The sequence below is a fragment of the Mya arenaria genome, chromosome 10, assembly GCF_026914265.1.
Source record: "Mya arenaria isolate MELC-2E11 chromosome 10, ASM2691426v1".
NCBI lineage: Eukaryota > Metazoa > Mollusca > Bivalvia > Myida > Myidae > Mya > Mya arenaria.
In genome coordinates, this window is record NC_069131.1 from 69860243 (window position 1) to 69883931 (window position 23689).

General features: G+C 34.0%; 1 long non-coding RNA gene across 1 annotated transcript; it reads right to left on the reverse strand.

The window, feature by feature from the left end:
- Positions 1 to 396: 396 nt before the first annotated feature.
- On the reverse strand, positions 397 to 1454 carry LOC128204135 (uncharacterized). Its single transcript, XR_008256100.1, has 3 exons — positions 1346 to 1454; positions 1068 to 1127; positions 397 to 707 (listed from the first exon to the last, which is right to left on the reverse strand). It is a non-coding gene; the product is annotated as an uncharacterized LOC128204135 (long non-coding RNA).
- Positions 1455 to 23689: the final 22235 nt, after the last annotated feature.

Consider the following 23689-nt stretch of genomic DNA (forward strand, 5'->3'; position numbering starts at 1 on the left):
CTTAACTGGTGCCGATTGCCATAGTGGTAAAATGTTCAGAGCTGCATGCAAATATTATCTATTATCTATTTCAATCATGTTATGATATACACTGGAGTATACACTTTATATAGCATTCTGTGTTTAAACATGAGCCAGTAAAAGTAAAAATAAATGTATTTAGAAATATCAAAAGATTAACATAATTTCTATAAAAGATAGTATGAATGTTTACATGATCAACAATGGTAGTGTGTGTTTTATATTTTATCATAAGTTTGAATAAATGTATCATTTCAATTTTCCTATATAATTCAAAAGTGTTTTAATCCTTAGAGGAAACATGTACAACTGGATATACATCACAGTTGAAACTGTATAAAAATACATATTTTGAAAAATCTAATGCTAATGGCTTTTAAATGCAAAATCAAACTTAAAAAAAGGAAAAAGAAATTTCAAATATTAAATGAAGATTACACACAAATGCCTCACTGCCTATTTAACCGTTTAAAGTATTATGTTGTATTGGGATATGCAATTAATTTCAGGTTCTGTTTAAATATATCTGTAGTTATCTGTTGGGTCTGGTATCTCCAGTGTATGTAGGTATAATGTACTGTTCTGACAAAGTCTCCTAAATCACACTGGAACCTTTAAGGTGAGTATCTTGAAGACTGACTCTGGGCATATTCTAGATGTTTGAAACATTGTGATTTCTCAGTGTCCTGAAAAAGACAAAAAGTTATAAAATATTGTTTAATACAGCACAATATAATACATTTATGAAAACGCCTTTTAATGGTTAAACTACAAGTAACACATAATTTACGTTCCCATTTTTCAACTGAAATAGTATGCATATTTTATGATAATTATTGTCTTTTGAAAAAAGAAATAAGTGGGGTATTTAAGAAAACATGTAAACACCATTCTGGTCACATTTTTTCTTGTTTAATGTTCATATAAGTTAAATAACAATTATGTTATACCAGTTAACTGCTCAAAGTAAGATGCCCAACATCATCTTATTGTATTATTCATAAAATTTGTTTATATCATATTGCATTTTATCATTTCTTACCTACTTTTACACTGCCCTCCATTGCCATCTTGAAGCATTCCTGGTAGTTTTTTTTATCATAAGCCTGAAATAATTAACTAAAACAAATATTTAACAAGCAAAAAAAACTAAATAAATGAAAACATATTATATCAATAAGCATTTGTACATAGCCTGTACATTAACTGCAGATATATAATATGGTTTTGCAGTTCAGTTTCTACATTAGTCCTTATGTGTTCATATGTTGAATATACCTCTTATATTATTCATAAAACCAACATTTAATTCCCTTTTCCATACCATTATTAAACAGAGGTCAATGAAGAGCACAGCATTTTCAGCAAGATCATGACACTTCTGCTGTCAATTTTCATTTCAGTTTTGATTGTACACTTGGCATCAAATGGTATGACTGAAAAAGACAAGATTTAACCTTTGTCAGTTGAAAACTCACATATGTACTATACTACAGAGTTCTACATAAACCATAGGATACCTTACTAAAACAAGTTTCAATTACAAGTAAAGGTGAACTAAAATGATTACGTTGTCACCTAAAAGTGTTCATGGTATTTAAGTAGTCAATAATCAACTTATTTGTTGTGACAGTGTTGTTTACATTACTGTACAGTATATTTATATATATTTAGCATCAGTTTTAGATTAATTCTGGCTTCCATAACTTTAATGTTGATATTTATTTTTTTGATGTTTATACATCCAAAAAGGTAATATATAACGTGTTCGCTGAAGTTCTTTAGCTAGTTTAAGATGTGCAAAAATAAGAAAAATAATAATGTTATATCATGACATGATAAAATTGTAACACTGTTTAATAATTCACTGACTACAAGCCACAAAGACCGGTAATATTACAACAAAATATGTACAGACATTTATTTATCCGAATTAAAAACCATCCGAAATAGAAGAATTTCAAGAAAATGTTTTACATAACATATAAAACAGCAATGGAACCAAATCAAATTCTACATCATATTCAATGTTTTAGATGTACACAATATCAGCACATTTACTAAATATAACAAAAAGCTTACATCTTCTACAGTTAAAATCCTTTTTTTGACAGAACGGCGAAAATAGAACATTGTCGTACTGTTTTCAGCTATTTTTAGACATAGTTTATAAATTCCACACCACACCAGCGAACATGCTACACGCAATATTAAACTCTCAAATGTTGGTAAAAAGTAAAAGTATACTTTGATATGGCGAAAATCTTCATCCGCCATCTTGATCGTTAAGTTAACGAGTGCCTCTTACTGGTCGTTGGTTTACGAGCAAAATTAACGATAAAGCAGGTGCACGTTGCATCTCTGAAACGGTGCCGATTGGTAATTTTGGTCGTACTACCAAAATCAGCTAACGATCGCCTTAACGATCGTCTCTGAAACGCGCCCCAGGTAAGTAATTATGAATAGCATTCTCTACATTGGTAAAACAATGGATCAACTGATAGTTTCGATTCGAACTTCCTGATACAGCACATGTAACATTCAATACTTTATAAGGAAGTTATCATCATAGTTTACATTATTAAGTTTTCAGCTCAAACATTTGTTACATAATAGGCGAACTAGAAGCCTTAAAAAATATTTGAGCTTCAAAAATTGAATGTCAATATACATTAAAGGAATCTTAAATATGACAGAATAATTTCCATACAGGTGTTCACTCAATGATTTGCAACCATTGTCTATTTGCTTTATTTAATGTTTGATTTGTTGACGTTTCTCGTTTCTTCCTTAATTTACGCTTACGATATCTTAAACATTACTTATTTTTTACTTTTATAATTATACTAGGGTACAAGTTTATATCTACGACATAATTCTTTATTTTATTTTAACAACGCTATGAATATTAACATTTTGCTGTGCAGGAACTGTCCCAAGTACCATTGGTTTAGAGGCAAAATGCTTATGCGGATAGTTATTTTTGTCTGCTGTTTACCATCATATGACGCAGGTAATTTCATTAATACACATTTGTTATCGATTGATTATAAGAATTTTTATAAAAAGAAATATCATGCATGGATGCTGTAAATACGATATGATTTTGTTACTGCTATTGGTTTTGGGGCAATATGCTTAATCTAGTTTTAGACCAAAATTAAATGCATGTATGCTGTAAGGTATTATATTGTTCTGCTTACAAATTATCGTATTGGGCAATATACAAATGTTTAGAAATGCTCTTCAGCTACAGCCATTATAGACGGGGTTGAGATAGACTGTAATGCAGACTGTGTCTGGTGTAAGAGAGGAGTGGAACGATGTGGGAATAGGACGGGATACGGAGACAAATATTGTTTAGATGGCTGTGCCGACAAAATATGGGGATATAGATGTCATAATCGATGCCCCGACAATTGCTTCTCTTGTGAGCAAAGTCGATCAAAAAAGTGTTTCGGATGCCAAGATACATTTTATGATAAAGATAATTTGTGCAGTAAGTCGTGCTCGGTTGGATGCAAGAATGGTCTTTGTTTAGATAGCGGCGCTTGCGATTGTATTTCTAACTTTGAAGGGACGCAATGTGACTCCTGTATTCAAGGAAAATATGGGTCTAATTGCACATTTGATTGTCTCCACCAGAACTGTCGGTGTACAGATGAGACGGATTGAGATCATTGTAAACCTGGATTTTTCAATACTACGGTTTTTTGCGAAACTCCTTGCTCCAGTCGCTGTATAAACGTTTCTTGTAACAATGATGGCAGTTGTGCATGTCGCGAATCCTTTACAGGAAGCAGGTGCACGGAATGTCTTATTGGACTCTACGGGGAACACTGTAACAGATTGTGTTCAAAAGGATGTGTTAGTGGATTTTGTTTGAGAAATGGAACATGTTCTTCGTGTTATCCTGGATATTACGGAGATGGTTGTCACGACATATGTTTTATTAGTTGTGTTGAAGAAGTTTGTATGAGGAATGGAACATGTCTGGGATGTATTTTTAGATATTATGGAGATCAATGCAAAGGGAAATGCTCGAAGGGATGCGTTGATGAAGTTTGTATTAGGAATGGAACATGTCTGGAATGTATTGCTGGCTATTATGGAGATCGATGCAATTTAAAATGCTCTCAAACGTGCCTTGATAGAATCTGCATAAGAGATGGTTCTTGCATGAAATGCATTCCAGACTATTACGGAGAAAATTGCAACATATCGTGTTTACAAGGAGTTCTCATCAGAAATAACACATACACCTGCATAGATAACATTGCTGGTAATGTTTAGAATACATCTTAATATGAATAGTTTTTATGCCTTGAAAACTACATATACTAGAGCAAAAGCCAAAAACATACTATGAACTAGTTAAATGGCACACTAATTAAAAGCTAGACATACGCACTCTTTCGAAAGAGGTTTTGCAAAATTTCAAAGATATCATAAGTCCACTTCTTTTTCTTAATGGTTCTGTAACAAAATGTTTCCAAATGTGATTTGATTATCATGGTGTTTCCGTTTTGTGTACATATTCCATGATTTTGAACATTACAGGTTGTGGAACTCATAAAACTGAATCAGATGGAAGAAGCGCTGGCCTGACCGTAGGAGGAACTTTTATTGGGTTTGTGGCTGGACTAATCATTTCTTTGATTGGAGTATACATCTGGAAACGCCAGTAAGTGTTACTGAATTGGGCTGAATTTGTTCAAAATAGGAAAAAACACCACCTTTTGGTTCAGCTGGAATAGTATTTTAGGATAGAGAAAATTAACATTATCTAGTAATCAAAACATGTCCAAATGATTTATATATCTAAATCTTTTATATTGACCTGTGTGTTTTTCGAGGACATGATATCGGATGAACAATTCAACTATAATTCTAACATATGCATTATTAGTTTAACCAAAAAAACAAAATATGTAGAAATGATGATACACATTGGTATACTTGAGTGCAGTATACTATAACATAAATAAAATGGTCGGTTATGTTTCAGACTATTTAAGCATGGAAATAAAAAAACAGACATGGCCACCTCAACAGGAGACAACAACACAGGTGGTAAAAATAACAATTTAAAGTGTGCAAGATTTCATACAATTACCCCAAACATTAATTATAGCCATATTCACGAAAATATTTCGAAATATAGTCATGACCATACCTTCACTTATAATATTTTGATTTACTTGATACATAAGTAATACAAAATAAAGTACAAAACTGAATTTTTCAAACATATATTCTCGATTTTAAACGATCATATCGAGCCTTTACACAAACAATGCAGTAATCGTTCTTAAAAAATGGAAAATGTCATGATAACAATAAAATTTAACGGAGTGTTATTTCATTGTTTTTGTTTTTACAGTCTTTTCAAATATTTCGTAATCAATCGATAATAATTGTTTATTTAATGTTTTAGGTTGTTTTAATGCAACTGATAATTTATCACTTACAGATCTTACAGTTTCAACTGAACAAGACTATCAGTGGTTATTTCAGGACCAAAGAAGAAACAGTCTTGAACTGACGGCGTACGACATGTGTGAAACTACTTCTGTCCAACATGGTCCGAGCGAAGACACGCATAATGAGTCCAATGAGAATAACCTCAATTAACGAATCAAGAAAGGCATAGCTTGTACGCAAGCGTATATCGAAAGCTAATGGTTGTATTTGTAACGATATATTCACTTTTTGTAATAATCTGTAAATGCATTAAGACCCGTTTATTCAAAACTCCCGTTGACGATTTAACGTTAACCATAATCGCTATAATTTATGTGCTATCGCTTCATGTCCATTAACTTTTAACGCTGACACACATCAGTTACCGTTAGTGTAAGTTCTCTTGTGAGTTTGGAACAATTTGGCATTAAGTTTTCAAATGTTTCCATGATTATGAGTCCAATGTCATAATCACTATGAATTTATTTAGAAATCTATTCAAAGCAGAATGGATTACTTGTAGTTATAACCCCGAATCCAAATGAAATGTGTACATACTTTTGAAATCATTTGTGTGTGTTTTTTTTTAATAACAAAATGTGTTTGTTTAATAAGGATAATAAAAAATAACCCAAAAATCCATGTTCTTTTGTCAGTTTACAGAGAAAATCGTTTAACGGCAGTGTTCGTAATATGAAATAAGACACTGCTTTCGATTCGCTCTCTCTGGGCAGTATTACGTCATACACCCGCTATAATATCAATATTTGATCGCTCTATAAACGTCACATGTAACAACATTACATGCGTTCCAGCAGTCAAATTGGCTGCAACAATGATAGTGAAGGTAGAGAATGTACAGGTACGAGTGTTTAGCCAGAAATCGGCCCATACAATGAGAGCTTCGAATGTTGTAACCCTTCTAAAGTTATAGTTACATGAGGTTACAGGCAAATAATCAGCGAATATTATGAACAATGAAAAGAAAATTGAAGTTCAACCCCATAAATCGAGTTTTAGGTCGACATCTGATAAGAGTTGGCACTTACATTAGTTACAATGAGTTACAGCAAACATTTTGAAAAGTTTGAATGAGAGTTTGTTTCTCAAATATCGGGTTACGCGGTAACATCGGTTACATCGAAAATTGATTTTATGTTTACCATTAGTTCGATCAACGTGTACTTTAATTTGAACTTTGATATGAGCATAAACAGAGAGATGGTTATTTTCTTACTTTTCATGTCTTACACATGTTATTATTTTCATATGAATAGAATAAAGCATTTCCAATATATCGTTTTCAATTTGGTATCAGAGTAACTGGATTAGAACCTCCTTTCATGTGTTATAATGTAAAGAAATCGACAATCAAAATACCAAAATGGAATATTATAATAACATAGGACCTATTTAAAAAATGAATTGACTATTTTTCAAACATCTTTTGATTAGTGACGGTGATTATAAACGAGATGGAGGTGGCCTGTGAAAGGAAGTTGTGCTTGCTGTGAAGGAGGAGAGGCTGCATGTGGATGGGCTGATGGAAAAACTGATTATTGCTTTAAAGGCTGTGTTATGACAATATATGGACACAGATGCAAACATACATGTCATGGTAACTGCGCTTTCCGTCCAAACTTATGGGCCGTGTATTACTTGCAAGGATTCATTTTACGATATAAATAGTGCTTGTAGCATGAGTTGTTATCTTAGGTGTGATGGTCCTTGTAGTAAAGAAGGCTCTTGTAGCAAATGTATATCGAACTTTGAAGGCGCTAGATGCGATGCATGCATACCAGGGAAATAAGGTGAAGATTGTTCTATGAACTGCCATTATCACAACTGCCGTTGTACAGACTTGAATGGATGCGATTCATGTAAAACTGGATTTGCTGGTATCTTTTGCATGGAATGTGAAGCAGGATATTATGGAGCAAACTGCAACAAAATTTGTCCAAGCGGATGCAGGGGTGAAAATTGTAGGAGAAATGGAGAAAGCATTGAATGCAATGGTAAATATGGCGAACAATGGAACTTTATGCGTTCTTCTGGTTGTAGCGGTAGGGTATGTTACAGAAATGGAACTTGTCACTGTACGGAAAGTTTTACAGGTACCCATTGTATTGTGACGAATGTGTTGAATGGAATATTGGCGACAATTGTCAATATGAATGCAGTGTTGGTTGTTCTACATTGTCCTATGACAAAGAAGATGGGTCATGCAGTGATGGATGTGACGATAGATTATATGGTATAGATTGTTTTCAGAAATGTACCGGTATTGACGATGAGTGTTTAAAATGTCACACGTTTAATGGAACGTGTGTGATGTTTAACAAAGGATTTTACCCGAATGGAAATGGAGATTGCACAACTTGCAATAGTACCTGTAATTATCGACAGTTCAGTCCTGAAACAGGCAAATGTATACATGGCTGTGCAGTAAGCTTTCGGGGAGACAAGTGTGACGTCAATTGTAGTTCTAAGTGTGGAACTTGTCAGCAAGATTCAGGAATCTGTGATTCGTGTACTAATCTTACTACACATGGTTTATATTGCAATGAATCATACAGCTCCTCATGCTTTGAATGCAAAAGTGAAATGAAGACTAGCCATTGTTGCAATGGTTGCTCGAGAGATGTGTTTGGACATCTGTGTGAAACCAAATGCCCTCAACATTGCCTACGAAGTGGTGCAGAACCGAAATGTGATACTGAAGGTCACTGTTACAATGGCTGCAATAATGGCTTTGAAGAAGCTGACTAAGTACTAGTCACACATTTTGTTTAAATAAAGAAAAATTCGTTTTAATTTGTTTGTCATACGGGTTTTTTTTTCGGATATATATAATGACGTTATAATCATTTCCGTAGGCGATGAGTTTATTTTGATGATACTTCTTATTAACTCCTTTCACATATTAGTAAATTATCGTTGATATTCAACAGTAGACAAACAAATAAAAGTAATTTTCCTTACAAATTGCATTACTATGTTCTTGCCCTGTGCCATATTTCGATGCATATGGAATATAATTCCACAATACTATGTATATGGTATGAAATACATTTTAAAGTGGTTCTTCTGTTTTCTTAACATTCATATGGATTTGCGACGTAACGAAATGTGCCGATTTGGCGAACATATTAAAAATGTAAAACAAATAAGTTGATTGAACATATATATTCTCTAAGGAATAGTTAAGATTGATATATGTTCTTTTGTAAAAAGAACATAGAAACGTTATTTTTCCGATAGGGTTGTGACTTGGGCAGAATTCCGAAGAGCAATGAATTTCTCGAAATATTGTGAAATTCAATTTTAAGCGACGTCCATTTAAAGTTTCACGTTCATGATTTAATGGAGTATAAAAGAGTCTTAACGTTGAATATACACTTGAAATGATGATCAGTATTAACTTCTGACTTCGTTTCGCTGTAATAGCCTCCCTTGACTTCATTTACAAAACTACGTTAACACATTCGAATTCATACGCGCATTTGACAGATGACGGTAACATGAAATAAAATTAAAACCAACAAATAAAAAGGAATACTTAAATAGGCAGGTTTATAACAAATGGAATATTACGATAAAACGCTTTTCTGGTGACCTGCATCACGTTTTGTTCGGTGATTAAACATGAATCCGTCTCGACCTGCGGTCTGGACGGATACGTGTTTGAACACCGAACTCGACGTGATACAGGCCACCAGAAAAGCGTCCTATCATAACATCATATCCCAAAATACTCGTTTAAACAGAATTATATTTAAGTGATAGGAGCATTTCTCTTTAATTTTTTCAAATGATTATAATTTGTTTACGAATTATTGGTACAGTTCAGCGTCATTCATAGGATTTGAGAAGGTTTTGCACCTGAATCCATACTTAAAAAAGATCTATTATAGATTTGATCATGCTGACCATTCCAAAGCTGTGACACCAGTATGTATCTATAAAGGTATTTTAAAAACGTGTAGACCATCTTTGTGGTTTTGTGACGTCGTGTGTCCCTCGTGTAGAGTTGTAAGGAATAAGCAATACGCTTCTAAACGTAAAATGTGTGGCTTTATGGCTTGTAGCTGAAGTTTCCTTTGTAATCTTGTTAATTTCCGTCGGTAAAAAGGATTTCCCTTGGTATTTATTTAACCTCAGTTTGGATAGTTTTTTTTCCGAGCAGTAACGGACTTAAACCTACCAGCATATGACTATTAAATTGTGGAATAATGAAAATCCGAAAGCTTTCCTATTAAACGTTAATATACAACATACATAAGATATTGATAAGCAGGTACAGTCATTCTTTTACTAATTTAAGATAGAATAGCTGAAAATATACCACCATACATGGGGGGTTTGTCAATAAAATTGCTAGAAAGTGATGGAAAGTTCCCGGTATATCAAATATATCAAATAATTTCGCTGAATCGTCTGTATCTATACTTTGCCATCATAATGCGATTAAAACTTAAACGAAATGAGGAAAAACAGAGGACCGATTTGGTCGTAATTGTCGTGAGACCTGAACATGTTTTCGTTTAGCCTATCAGGCCTATACTTTAGTTGAAACGTAATTGACAATAGTTTTATTGAACTAAAAAGAAAAAAAAAATACCATGACATAACTTAATCAATATAAAACAACGTATACATAGAGAAAAATAACACAAAAACGCCATTATTGAAGTAAAATAAATGTGGAACAACATAACAAAGCTCAGGCTTTCCTTTCATTCTCGTTCAGTTGAACTACGTCTTTATTAAAAAACATTTAGGAAGAGGTATACAAACCGCTCGTACCCAGCCGCGATAACATCATTATTGTAGGATTTGAGATAAAAACGAATACATTTATTGAATCTATAACTATTTCGCAACGTATGTACATGATTAACAAAGAAAGGTCTATAATTGTACATGATTACAAACCGTAACAAAATTGTAACAATAGTGAAAACATATAATGGACATGCAAGAACAAAGTAAAATCTGTCATCTACAATGTATTCACACAATGACCTATGGCGGCATTCGCTAACGATGATTTAAAACTCTTTTCAATCATAAAGGGTATGACATGGTCGCATGGTCCCGAATGTAGCTAAACAGATTCTGTATACATGTAATTGGTAAAGCGGCAACAACCTGAATTAATGTAATAAACACGAGCACTTCTGTCAGAGTATGAATTACTTCACGAGGTTTATTGGTGACGTAACTGATTAGTACAATGTTGTCAAGAGCAGCGTTCAATAACTAGCACGTGGTATTAATGAATATCGCCTTTATGTTTACTCATGCTAGTTACCGAATGGTTAAATTCGGCCTACTTTTTATAATTCCGATGTGGGCCGATATAAAGGAAAAAAAACCTAACATCCTAAATACTATACAGATGTCAACTGCGAAACTTCATTGTTATTGCTTAAGACAGTTCGCTTTTTGAGAACATTATTTCTTCTTGTCTTCTATAATGTAAACCGTTTGCCATGTCAATTGATATAAAAAAGTTCTTGGTTACCAACAGTTTGTCTTTCCGATATAACATTATAATTCTTATATATAATTGGAAGTAACTGTAATTTTAACACACTTTCCTACATCTTATTCGAATGTATACCCAAAACAGCTCTTTTAAAATGTTCGTTTTTTAACATGAGAAATAATAAACAATTCGAAGTAATCTCATTCAAACTTAGCTTATTTTAAAAGGCATTTCATTGACTGATTTTAAATATGTAAGTTATGAAACGAACAGACGCACTTGTACTTCACGCTCGGTGATTTTAAACATGCAGTTTTATGTAACTATGTCTATATTTGATGATCATACAAGAAAATACAATATGAATATAATATTTTTCATCAGTTAATAGTAATATTCCCCTGGTGTCCAACACTTAATAATTGGGAACATGTACAGAAATACTATTTGTAGTATGGTTTTCTACAACATGTGCAAATACCATGGAGGAAACTCTAAGAATAAATATTTGCGCGAAATAGGTTGTGTTGGGGTAAACAAATGGAAACAGTAAACGTAACTTCAAATGTCTCAACTTTGTCTCTTATACATACAGCAGAGAACAAATAAGGTTTGCTGAACTAAAATTGTAAAACATTTCATAAAATATGGCTATACATAGTTCAAACGTGGAGTAAACGATTCTGTAAGTACATTTTTATGTCAAATTGTCTCGATAAAATGTCATCATCTGAATTAAAAGTCTTAACGGAAAACCACAAACAGGCCGCACATGAACGTATACAAATATATATATATTCACAAAGTTAGGGGTTGCTGCCTTGGGACGGTGAGCGAAACTATGATATGAAATAAAAAACATTTTATCCCCATTAAATTCTTAAAGTTACACTTTAAAGCTGCACTCTCACATATTGAACGTTTTGACATTATTTTTGTCTTGGAACGAGCCATTTTTTGCGAAAATCCATGGAAACCAGTGATATAAGATTGCTGACAAAAAAAGATCGCAGTCTTTTATATTTAAGCTCAAAAATGATGTTTTATGCGTTTTTCTTAAACCGTTAGTAACGGTTTAAGCCATAAAACATTAATTTTCGAACGGAAATATGAAAATTTGTGATCTGATCTTTTGTCAGCAATCGTACATTATTGGTTTGCAGATATTTACGAAAGAAAATGCTCTTTCCAAGAAAAAAAATAAAAAAGTTGTAGAAATGGTGAATCTGTAAGAGTGCAGATTTAAAGACCTTTCAACAGCGGAAAGTTCGTGCTTTTAATGAAACATTAAAACCCGGGAAGTTTGGTGACCCAAACGTAGCATTGCCAACTTTGTAATATGTTTTGGTATTGTAACTTGACCTACCATTACGTCTCATACTGAAACTACATTTATTAGGGAAAAATGTATAGCATATCAGACGACCTACTCTGCCTTTGGATCACTGCGGTGATAACCCCAAAAGTTATTTAATTATAGTTTTCTATACTTCATGTCTGTTTAAGAATACCAAGCAATGAATCAAGCCTGATGCCGCAGTTAAAGCTTTACTCTTAAAATTATATAAACAAACCGAACTTAACGAAAACAACTCATCGAACATTTGGAATGCTTTAGAATATTAATGTATATCATTTATTGCAAATTAGTCATGATTAAAATAAAAAATATTCTTAACTTATATTTGAATAATGTCTGCCATTTCATGCAGGTGACATGGAAACTTGGAAATATTGGAAAGCAATAACTGTCCGTGGGCAATAATAATCCTGTACATTTCCCCATTTTATTTTGTAATTTTCTTCAATTTCATGTTATTAAAAATCGATTGATTTTTGTTATGCATTTGTAAACGTTATTACACCATTTTAGGATGCACTCTTACAATCTACGGAATGCAATTCGACAACAGCGGAATTTTCTGGGCACACTTCTTAAGATGTGATTTTGCTAGCCTGCTGCGGTGTTACGGATTGTCCTAGAAACGTATCATCGACAAATACCTGTAAAAAAACAACCTCGTAACGTAAATGTTCAATCAAAACTGAACATAATCTTAAGCTTTTAAAACAAGTTCAAAGTCCATGCAGTCACAGTCATATAATTTTCTACGTTTGATTGAAAAGAATTAGGAGAAAATTGTTTCCCCTTGTATCGTTCCGAAACGATACGCCTGGGGGCGCTATGATTTCGCGCTCTATCGAGCACGTGTTTACTGTACAATATTGATTGATTCATTCAGCGCATGGTCACCAAGCTGTGTACAAGCATGTCCGACGATAATTCTCATTCCGACAATTCAATTGCCAGGCAGTTGCGTGATATTTCAAATAAACTTTCGCAACAAAGTGACGAAGTATCTGCTTTGCGTGAGGAATTTAGGGGAAACAGTGTTTCTATCGGAAAGGAAGTTAAGAAATTGAAAACGGACATAGACGTGCAGTGGAAGAGGCAAGGTAACAAAGTTCAATACACATTCAACGCGGAGATTATTGACTTTATGAGTCAAGCTTGTTGGGCTTTGGAAAACGACAAAGTATCCTACTGCAAAGATGTTCTCTCTGAAGGAATAGATAAACTGAAACACAGGCAAAAGTTAATTCGTATTGCTGATAGCTCTGAGGGTGGATGGGACACCGTGAATTGTTACGAATCCAATCCACTAGCCAGTGACTCTGATGATGAAACTAAGTTACGTAAGGCCGAAACGCAAGCTCTCAAGAAGCGAAAAAACAAGAGCGTCAAGCGTCTTCAGTCAGTTCGCAAGACGCCTTCTGCAACCGTTACTTCCGGCGCTTTGTATGGGTATCCTGCTTACCGTGGTTTTCAACCAGACGCATACAGGCAGCAGGCTCCAAGAGGCAGTGGGTCTTTTCGTGGCTTCTACGGCAACGCTCCCAGACCCAGTCTCCCGTTCGGTTCCTGTTACTCCTGTGGGGAATACGACCACTTCCGGCGACAATGTCCGTACACCACCGGTGCCGCCGTCTTCAAGGCCGACGCCTCAGCCACCAAGAAATGACGTGGCACAGGGCACCAGCACCGTGGAAGATGAGTATATTTCATATTTGTCAGATCATTGTAAAGAACAGGAACATTCACACAATTTGACTACTGATTATTTTGAGTATGAATCCGGGCAAAAAGACATTATAGTTCGTGGTAGGCTTAGAGAACATTTAGATTTTTGGAAACGAATTTGTACAAATGATTTCATAATAGACACAATAGAAAACGGTTATAAAATCCCTTTTTATTCTTTACCAGCATCTTGTTGTTTAAGGAATAATAAGTCTGCTTTAGATAATTCTGAATTTGTTTCTGAAGCCATAAATGATTTGTTAATAAGAAATTTAATTCAAGTTTGTGAGTCTAGGCCTCATGTAGTTAGACCACTCACTGTCAGTGTCAGGAGCAATCAAAAGAAACGTTTAATTTTGGATTTAAGAGTCGTTAATCGACATTTATGGAAACAATATTTTAAGTATGATGACATCAAAACTGCATTAGGCTTTTTTGAACAAGATTGTTGGATGATAAAATTTGACATACACTCAGCATATCATTTTACAGAAATCTACTCGCTTCATACTGAGTTTCTAGGATTCTCTTGGGTAAACAGCCTCAGTGAAACTGTTTTTTATAAATTTTTAGTCTTGCCATTCGGTTTAAGCAGCAGTGCTTTTATTTATAGTAAAGTTACTAGGCCCTTGGTAGCTAAATGGAGGGGTGAAGGCTTTAGAGTTATGATGTTGCTAGACGATGGTTTAGGTTCAAGCCGGACTTACGATAGTACTGTAGATCTAAGTGCTGTAGTAAAGCAAGATTTGATCTCCTCGGGGTTCGTTCCAAAAGCTGAAAAATGCATTTGGGTACCAGTTCAAAACATGCAATTTCTTGGAAATGATATAGATTCAAAAACAGGATCTTTGTCTATACCTCATGCTAGGCTTGAAAAATGTAAGGACACTCTTCAAGGTCTTGTTAACAGTGTACGAAGTCACAGTAGGGTGAACGTTAGAAAGCTAGCAAGTTTTACAGGTCAAATTATGTCCATGTCAATTGTCATAGGTAACGTTGATCAGATTATGACACGTTATTTAAGTATGGACATTATTCAGGCCCCTCACTGGGATTTCTATGTGTATTTAAGCACACAAAGTAAGGACCAACTTCGTTTCTGGGAAAATGAGTTGCCTTCGTTAAATTGTAGAAGACTCTTTGAAAGTCATTCTTGTTCAAAGATAGTTTACACTGATGCTTCGTCGTACGCGTACGGTGGTTACGAGGTTAGTACAGTTAACGGAGTAGCACACGGTGTTTGGTCACCTGACGAAATGTTGAAGTCCTCCACGTGGAGGGAGTTAATGGCTGTGTATAGAGTCCTGTTGTCATTGGTTCAAAATTTGAGGTTTCAGAGGGTAAAATGGTTTACGGACAACCAATCCGTTTCAAAAATTGTAGCTAATGGTTCAATGGTACCTGAATTACAAGAAACCGCTTTAGATATTTATAGATATTGCGCGTCAAATTCTATTATCGTAGAAATGGAATGGATTCCAAGGTCCGAAAACCACAAAGCTGATTATTTGTCAAAAATCGTAGATTACGACGATTGGGGTGTTTCGCAAGCAATAGTAGATATGGTTCAGAATAAATGGGGGAATCTTGAAGTAGATTGGTTTGCGTCTGATTTCAATGCAAAATTGCCTTGCTTCTATACAAGATTTTGGAACAAAGGTTCCAGTGGCATAGATGCATTTATTGAGAATTGGTTTGGTAAATTTGGACTGTTCGTGCCACCAATTTGTATCCTTCCGAGAGTTATCAGGAAAATGATTACTGACCATGTGTTTGGAGTTTTGATAGTTCCGTACTGGCCGTCTTCAAGCTTTTGGCCTTTATTATGTCGACTTGGGACTTTTACAGATGCAGTGTTAGACTGGATGTATTTACCAACATCAAAGAGTTTTTACACAATTTGCAAAAACCTAAAAGGGTTGTTTGGAAATAAGGATTTAAATTTCCAAATGTTGGCACTATTGGTTAAATTTTGATAGAAGGGGGTTAAATCATGTACTGATTTAGAGCAATTACAGTGCTTTATTATCTCCCTTTGCTCCACACAGCTGCACGTGAAACATAATTACGTTAATTGCGTTACAACATGCTCTCAAATTGTGGCATTTTCATTTTTATCCAGTCAATTTTGTTTTGCAATATATGATAATCACGAGTTTTTAATTCCTACAGCATATCATATATCGCCTTAGGGCATATTTGTACGTTTGTACGCTGATCAATGACAAATATAAAATGCTTGATAGTACATTTATTCACTTTAAATGTTTTCAGTAGCCAGAAATTACTCTGTTGAAGGTTTAGAAGCAAATATTGTAAAATTTACACGTGAATTTTGGCAAACGTAACGCAAATTTATGTTTTACGTGCGTTATAGGTCGAGCGCTTTTTACAATAGTCTGTGAGACATATGCACAGTTATAGAACATTTAGTTCTTACAATAGTACCTAAAGTACATAAATTTCAGATAATGGTCTTGTAGATATAATTATTGCAATGAAGAAATGCATTTTCATATATGTAGGCTTGACAGCCATTAGAATAGCCAGCGAAAGAAACGCACGCATTTATATATACAGGCTCGGCGGACATTAGAATAGACAGTTAAAGTGATGTACGCATATATACGAAGGCCCGGCGGCCATTAGAATAGCCAGTTTTAGTTATGTGCTCATATAAATATGCAGGCCCGGCGGCCATTAAAATAGCCAGTTATGTGTTCATATAAATATGCAGGCCCGGCGGCCATTAGAATAGCCAGTACAAGGTATGTACTCACATACATATGCAGGCCAGGCATTCTTGAGAATAGTCTTAGAATTTATGAAAAACTCCATGTGTTGTACTTATGTACTACGTTCATGTATTATGATTATGCAACAAAGGTTGAAAGCGTTCAAATAGCTTTAATAACTAGTTATATTCACAAGATATAAGTTTTGTTGTTTAATAGATTTAATAGTATCATTATAAAGTTAACATGTTAATATGTTCATTTTGCAAATAAAAGATACATTTAATTTAAAAAGATTTTTACATCTATTTTTCACAGATTTTCTCAGATTCACAAACACGAGATAGACGAGCTGCCGGAGGTCTTGGCGGACAAGGTGGCCCTTCTCCCTCAGATACTGCAAAAGTCAAGAGCCGACAGCACGTGCAAGAACTATAAACAGTCGTTTCAAAGGTGGAATGTTTGGGCTCTTTCAAACGTTTTCGGGATTAGGGACATTTTGCCCGCTAGGGCTTTTCCGGTGGCTATCTATCTAACTTCGTTAATACAGACTGCTTCTACAGCAAAACCTGTTATATCAGCTTTCTATAGTTTAAAATGGATGCACGAAATTAATGGTTTTGTTTCCCCTACTGATTCAAAACTTGTTATTAATGTGTTAGAATCAGCAAAACGTATAAATTCTAGGTCTACGATTAAGAAGGAACCTATAACTGTAAGTATCCTACAAAAAATGTATGATAGTCTTTATGGTGAATGTAACCTAATGTCACAGAGAATGATTTGTGCATGTTTAATAGCCTTTTCTGGTTTTTTAAGAAGTGCTGAACTGTTAAAGATAAAGAGAAGTGATATTATTATAAGTACAGCATATATGGAAATATTTATAGAATCTAGTAAAACTGATCAATATAGAGACGGCGCATGGATAGTTATAGCCCGAACTGGAACTTTGTTGTGCCCTGTTAAGAATTTGGAAAAGTATATTCAATGGGCTGGATTTTCTGATGAATCTTACATATTTTGTAACTTGAGTGCTACTAAAACAGGATTTAAAGTCAGAAGTGTTAACAAGCCTTTGTCTTATTCAACTCTTAGAAATTTGTTCATAAAAACTTTAAAACCTTTAGTTACAGACGTTCGTAAATATGGCTTTCATTCACTTCGTTCTGGCGGGGCTACGGCTGCCGCAAACAAAGGTGTAAAAGACCGAATGTTTAAGAGACATGGACGTTGGGCGAGTGAAAAAGCGAAAGACGGTTACGTAAAAGATAGTTTAGAACAACGTTTGGTTGTTTCACAGTGCTTGGGTTTATAAATGATGAGTTCCGAATTATTTTTGTTTTTTATAAAGTCGCTTTCCCGTTCTTTATAATTCAGTTGATTGGCCATGACGCTTACAACAAATTAAACATTTGTATACTATACATGTTGTTTTTCGTCTTAGTACAAGATCGAATTAGTAAGATAGAGTGAGTAAGGATTGATTCTAGGGGAATATTATTTTCTACGTTTGATTGAAAAGAATTAGGAGAAAATTGTTTCCCCCTGTATCGTTCCGAAACGATACGCCTGGGGGCGCTATGATTTCGCGCTCTATCGAGCACGTGTTTACTGTGCAATATTGATTGATTCATTCAGCGCATGGTCACCAAGCTGTGTACAAGCATGTCCGACGTTTTTTATTTCAAAAAACTTAACGGGTTCATTCATATCAAACATCGGAACTCATCATTATATTCTTGAAATCAGTATACATTATGATATACAAAATTTTGTCTTTATGTTTTACAAAAGTTGTCTTGTTACATAGATATATCAATGTTTTTTGAATAATTTCATTGAAAATGTGTTGTTTATTATGATCGTATATGTTGAAATATGTGAAAAATGTTTGTGTATGTACAGTTGATTGGCCATGACGCTTACAACAAATTAAACATTTGTATACTATACATGTTGTTTTTCGTCTTAGTACAAGATCGAATTAGTAAGATAGAGTGAGTAAGGATTGATTCTAGGGGAAGTTGTTTTACAAGTATTACCTGACAATACTCATGAGGTAAGTTGAATTTCCTGATGTGCTATAAAACAGATATTCTGCCGGTATGAAAGTTTTTGTTCAAGTCTGCTATATCGGTCAGGGTACTTTCTGATTTGCCAAGATACAGGGTCCGTTTCATGAAGATAGCTTTGTCGTTAGCCTTACGCTGCTGTTCGACCGTAAAATTACGGACGTAATCGAAGCGATAAATGTCCCTACACTATTTTTATTGAAATGCATTTTACGCCTTAAACGGAGTTACGCCTAGAAAGTCAAGATTTTAATGGATCGCTCCTTTTTGAAACGGGCCCGAGATATTCAAAGTTTAGTGGAATTTTTAACATAATATTAAACTGTTACTTAAAAGGTTAATATAATTTTGCTATGCTAACAAACCATCAGTTGGTTCTGCGATCTGCTATAAAACAGAACAATCAATAGATAAAAGATCAGTAGGTTTTCCCGTTTGCTATGGAACAAACAGTAAATATATCAGACGACCTGCGATGAAACAAATAATCAAAAGGCCAGTAATTTTTTAGATCTGCCCTGGACCGGATAAGCAAAAGGCCAGTTGCTTTTCTGATCTAGTATGGATCAGATAATAAAAGGCCAGCTGATGTTTCCGTTTGTTATGAAACACGTCTCTGAAAGCATGCATATCTGATGAATGTTATGATATTATATTATTAACTTCATGCAAATTCTGTATTCAATTCGAATAATTTTACCACACAAAGAGGTACGGTCGAGAGTAAATATTTATTATATATCGTATATGATATAAATTTCATCTTTCACCTGACAGTGAACTGAATGGATTTCCAACGTAAGTTGCACCTGGCCAACGATTCCTGGGTATTCTTTGTCTGCAGGGACACTCACCATCTTTATAGTAATCTAGGACGAAGTATCCGTTTCTTATTGCGACGTGTATGTAGCTGTTATTTGCATCCATATTAAGATTGAAGTAGAAACTGAAAATATAGAAACAAACAAGTTGTAATTATATGAATGAAATTACTACCGAATAACGGTATTCTGACAAAGTTACTACTTAAGGTAAAATCATTTTATTCACAAATTATTAAATTTATAGAAATCTTACAGTCTTACTGTTTTGACCTTATAAGAATAAACACATCGGTAATTTCCTATAACCTGCAATAACTTATTTAAATTTTAATCATTAATTTAGATGCACTCTTACTCCAAATAAAATGTATCACAAATGATACAATTGATTTAATTTACCCAAAAGAAGAATACATATCGAAAACAGTGGTTACTCTGTTTCATTTTAAAGAAAGATGAAGAAAGCTCGGTTTATACCTTATGAGACGATAGTCTGTAAAACATTTAACACTCACCAGTCATTTAATAGTTGTGCATATTCAGCTATAAAATACACGGTTACAATCTTGTTATCAGTAATCAATAGTTTTCATAAATGCATTATTATACTTAGTAAGTTCTTAAAGGATTATCACTCATTAATATTTGGTTGACATGTGTATGTATTCATTTTAATTACTTTAAGTAATACTATTCATAAAGCAATACTGTTTCAAACGGTACCACGACAATATGTGTTCATTAACAATTAAATTACCGCAGATCAAACGCTTGAACGTTTACCTTATTTATACATCGAATCCTTTAACATTGAAACTATTTATATATATAATGAAAATAAATTCCGAATTTGAAAAAAATCAAAAAAAATGATTTAATCATCGATGCCAAAGTTTGTTCTACCCTTTTTAATTATACTAGAGTGACAATGAACGTAAAAACAGAACTGAACACACTGCGCTTGTACATCTTGTACGAGTGAAGGGTTTATTAACGCACATATTCGTTGATCGATCAAAATGAAAAAAAAATACAAACTGAATATGCTGATGCTTATTTGATCAAGTGCTTCAATCACTGGCAGTTTTAAAAGATACATACAGCTTAATAAGAAAATTAGGTGCATAAATTACATTTAACTTTTTCGCCAGTTAGGTGAACATTTTAGTATTTTAAACAAATTTGATTGACAGATAGATCACAGTATTCAAACTGAAAAAGTAAATTGTCTACATTTGGCCAAAGTTCCTTCGCTTGTGTCCCCTCCTTATTAATATTTTCTTGAAATATCCTTAGAAAATAAGCATGAATGGCTTTGACATAATATGGTGAGTACATTATGAAGAAACAGATATTGTCATTGCATTTTTTAATTCATAAATGATTTTTTAATCACATCAGAAGCCATTGTACGAACGAAACATTTACCTGAACGATACATATTTACTGTAAACTTACTTTAGTCTATTTGGTGTGAAAACAAATTTAAAACTGCTTCCAGTTTCTGGACTAAATGGTACAGGCATCACATTACACACATCAGTTGGGCCCACCAAAATTTGAAGAAAATGGACATGACTAATAAGAAGAATGACTTCAGTATAATAACATTACATTGGTACATAATGCTTAAAATTCTTTAATGTAGTATGATGCAGTATGTTATACAATGTAAATAAAAGAAATAAACAAGTCGCGCTTAGAGTTTGTATGTAATGTCACAGCTTCTGCGGATTCTGCACTTGGCCTTAAGGGTATGCACAATTTGTATTGCATTACTTCCTTCCCTGAAATCGATCATTGTTTTGTCTTTTGAACATCGTACAAATGGGGATTATATCGAGATTGCTACGGAACATGGGCGCGGGGGCAATTTAGGGCCTCTAGTGTGGACTTTATAGTTTTATGCTTTGATTGAAACCGTATCAGCATATATATATATATAATTTCATGTAGCCATATTATTTAGGTAACCTTAATATTACAAAACAAAGCAAAGAATAACGTGATTTGTTTTGCATAAAATATACCATAACCAAAAAAACCTGCCATTGGGTTATATGCTTGTTCGAGAAGTACGAACCTAGGTGATTGAAATGAAAGTGGCGACAGAAGGCAGGACACAATACTAATATAATTATCTGAGGCAATATACGCATAAGTTTTACGATGAAAAATACAGGAATAAGGACAGTAGTCAAACATCCAAATATAAATCCCGTTAAAAAATATCGTCTTGGGTTTAGGAAGTTGTGTTTGCACATAGCCTCACCTTTGCCCAAATATGCATCGGTAATTACAGTTTTACTTATAAACAGTGAAGTCTATGACAGTACGTATAACATTACTTCTAAACGAATTATTATGTGACATGTGATCGTGAACCGTTATCTTAAAACCTCGCAGATCACGGACTTACCGGCGGTTCGAAACTTTCATACAGCCGCCTCTTTGCAAGATACACTCTTCCTGGTGACATTATCGGGTCATCGTACCACTCTAAACCGTAGTTAGAACAAGTGCACGGTGCTCCTTGTACCTCGGCAACTGATGTATCAATGCTGCTAAACAGGAAAGCACATTTCATTACACACGAAGCGCTGACGTCTGCTATGGCGCTGTTTAATGTTTGCTTCTGGTACCAAGCTTGTCTGTTACTCAGAACTTCCACAAAACAGATACCGGTCACCACTTTTAAAATAAAATATCTCCAAATATTCATTTTGGATTTCTCTATGAGCTAAAGTACATAGTAAGTGTTCCACTTTGAGTTTAAATGCTGTACTTTATCAACCAGACGAATGACAAATTGGATTTATTCAATTTAGTAAAATGAGGTACTATTGTAAAAAATATATTCTTGCTTGAAAGCAATTTTCGTTTATTCCGAGGGAAGGGTAAACTATGAATATCGAAATCCCGTCATGATACTAGTATGTGTTCGAAATTTCCATTAAATTTCCGAAGTTAAAATGTGTTTCTAAAAAACATTACGACAGTTTTGGCCTAGAAATATGTAGAATCTCACAACGAATTTTACAAATTCAAACAATGTAAAACAATTCCTAACATGTGTTATAAATATTCACAACTCCAATATTTCTGTCAATAAAAAATATTTTCTGACAGACAACAAGAACATTTGCACTGTTGAACGAAATTACCCAACTCAATATCCTAAAACAAGTAAAGAGAATGAAATACTCTGTTTTATTCTTTCACCTCAAATCAGTATTTATGATCATGGTATTATCAGTCACTAGTTTTTATTTTTTTAACTGTGTCAAACAGCAATTGATAGAGAAAAATCTCCCTGAACAGTCATTTGGAATTTTAATACACTCCTCAAACCGATTTCGTCGTAATCTTTTAAGCATCTATAATGCAATGGAGACTTCAGGGATAACGTTAACTATATAAAAGTAAACATTCCCCTTAGGCAGTGAATTATTCAATTATCACTAACTTTAAGAGATTTTTACAAAGAAATTTGTTTTTTCTATCAGATATACTTTGTTAAACGATAAGTTGTATACGCTGTCGGAGATATCTCAATGGTTTTTATGACATTGTATGCTATCATTTGAAACCATTTATTTGAAACATTAATGATACAATAATTTTGCCAACACTTTACCTCTGATTTATGTACCTTGAAAAACGGAAAGTCCCATATCAACTACTCAATCATTCAGTTATGTTAACATTCTTTTAACATCAAACGATCGCAAACCTTAATGGAGCACCAGACAGTCTTAAACGACGTCAAAGATCAGGTTATTTTTTATAGCGTGGCGCTGTCGTCCTCATGCGACCGCTCAACAAGTGTATGTCACTACTTACGTGACAATCACGATAAATGGTTAGTTCTGCAGCTAGGAGACGGTGGATCGAGCTCGCTAGTTTATTGGAAGACACCTCCAGACTATCCATTGGCGTCGACCAAATAAAAAAAACAGATTCAGTGTTGGTCTTACATAATGCAAAATAAGGATGTT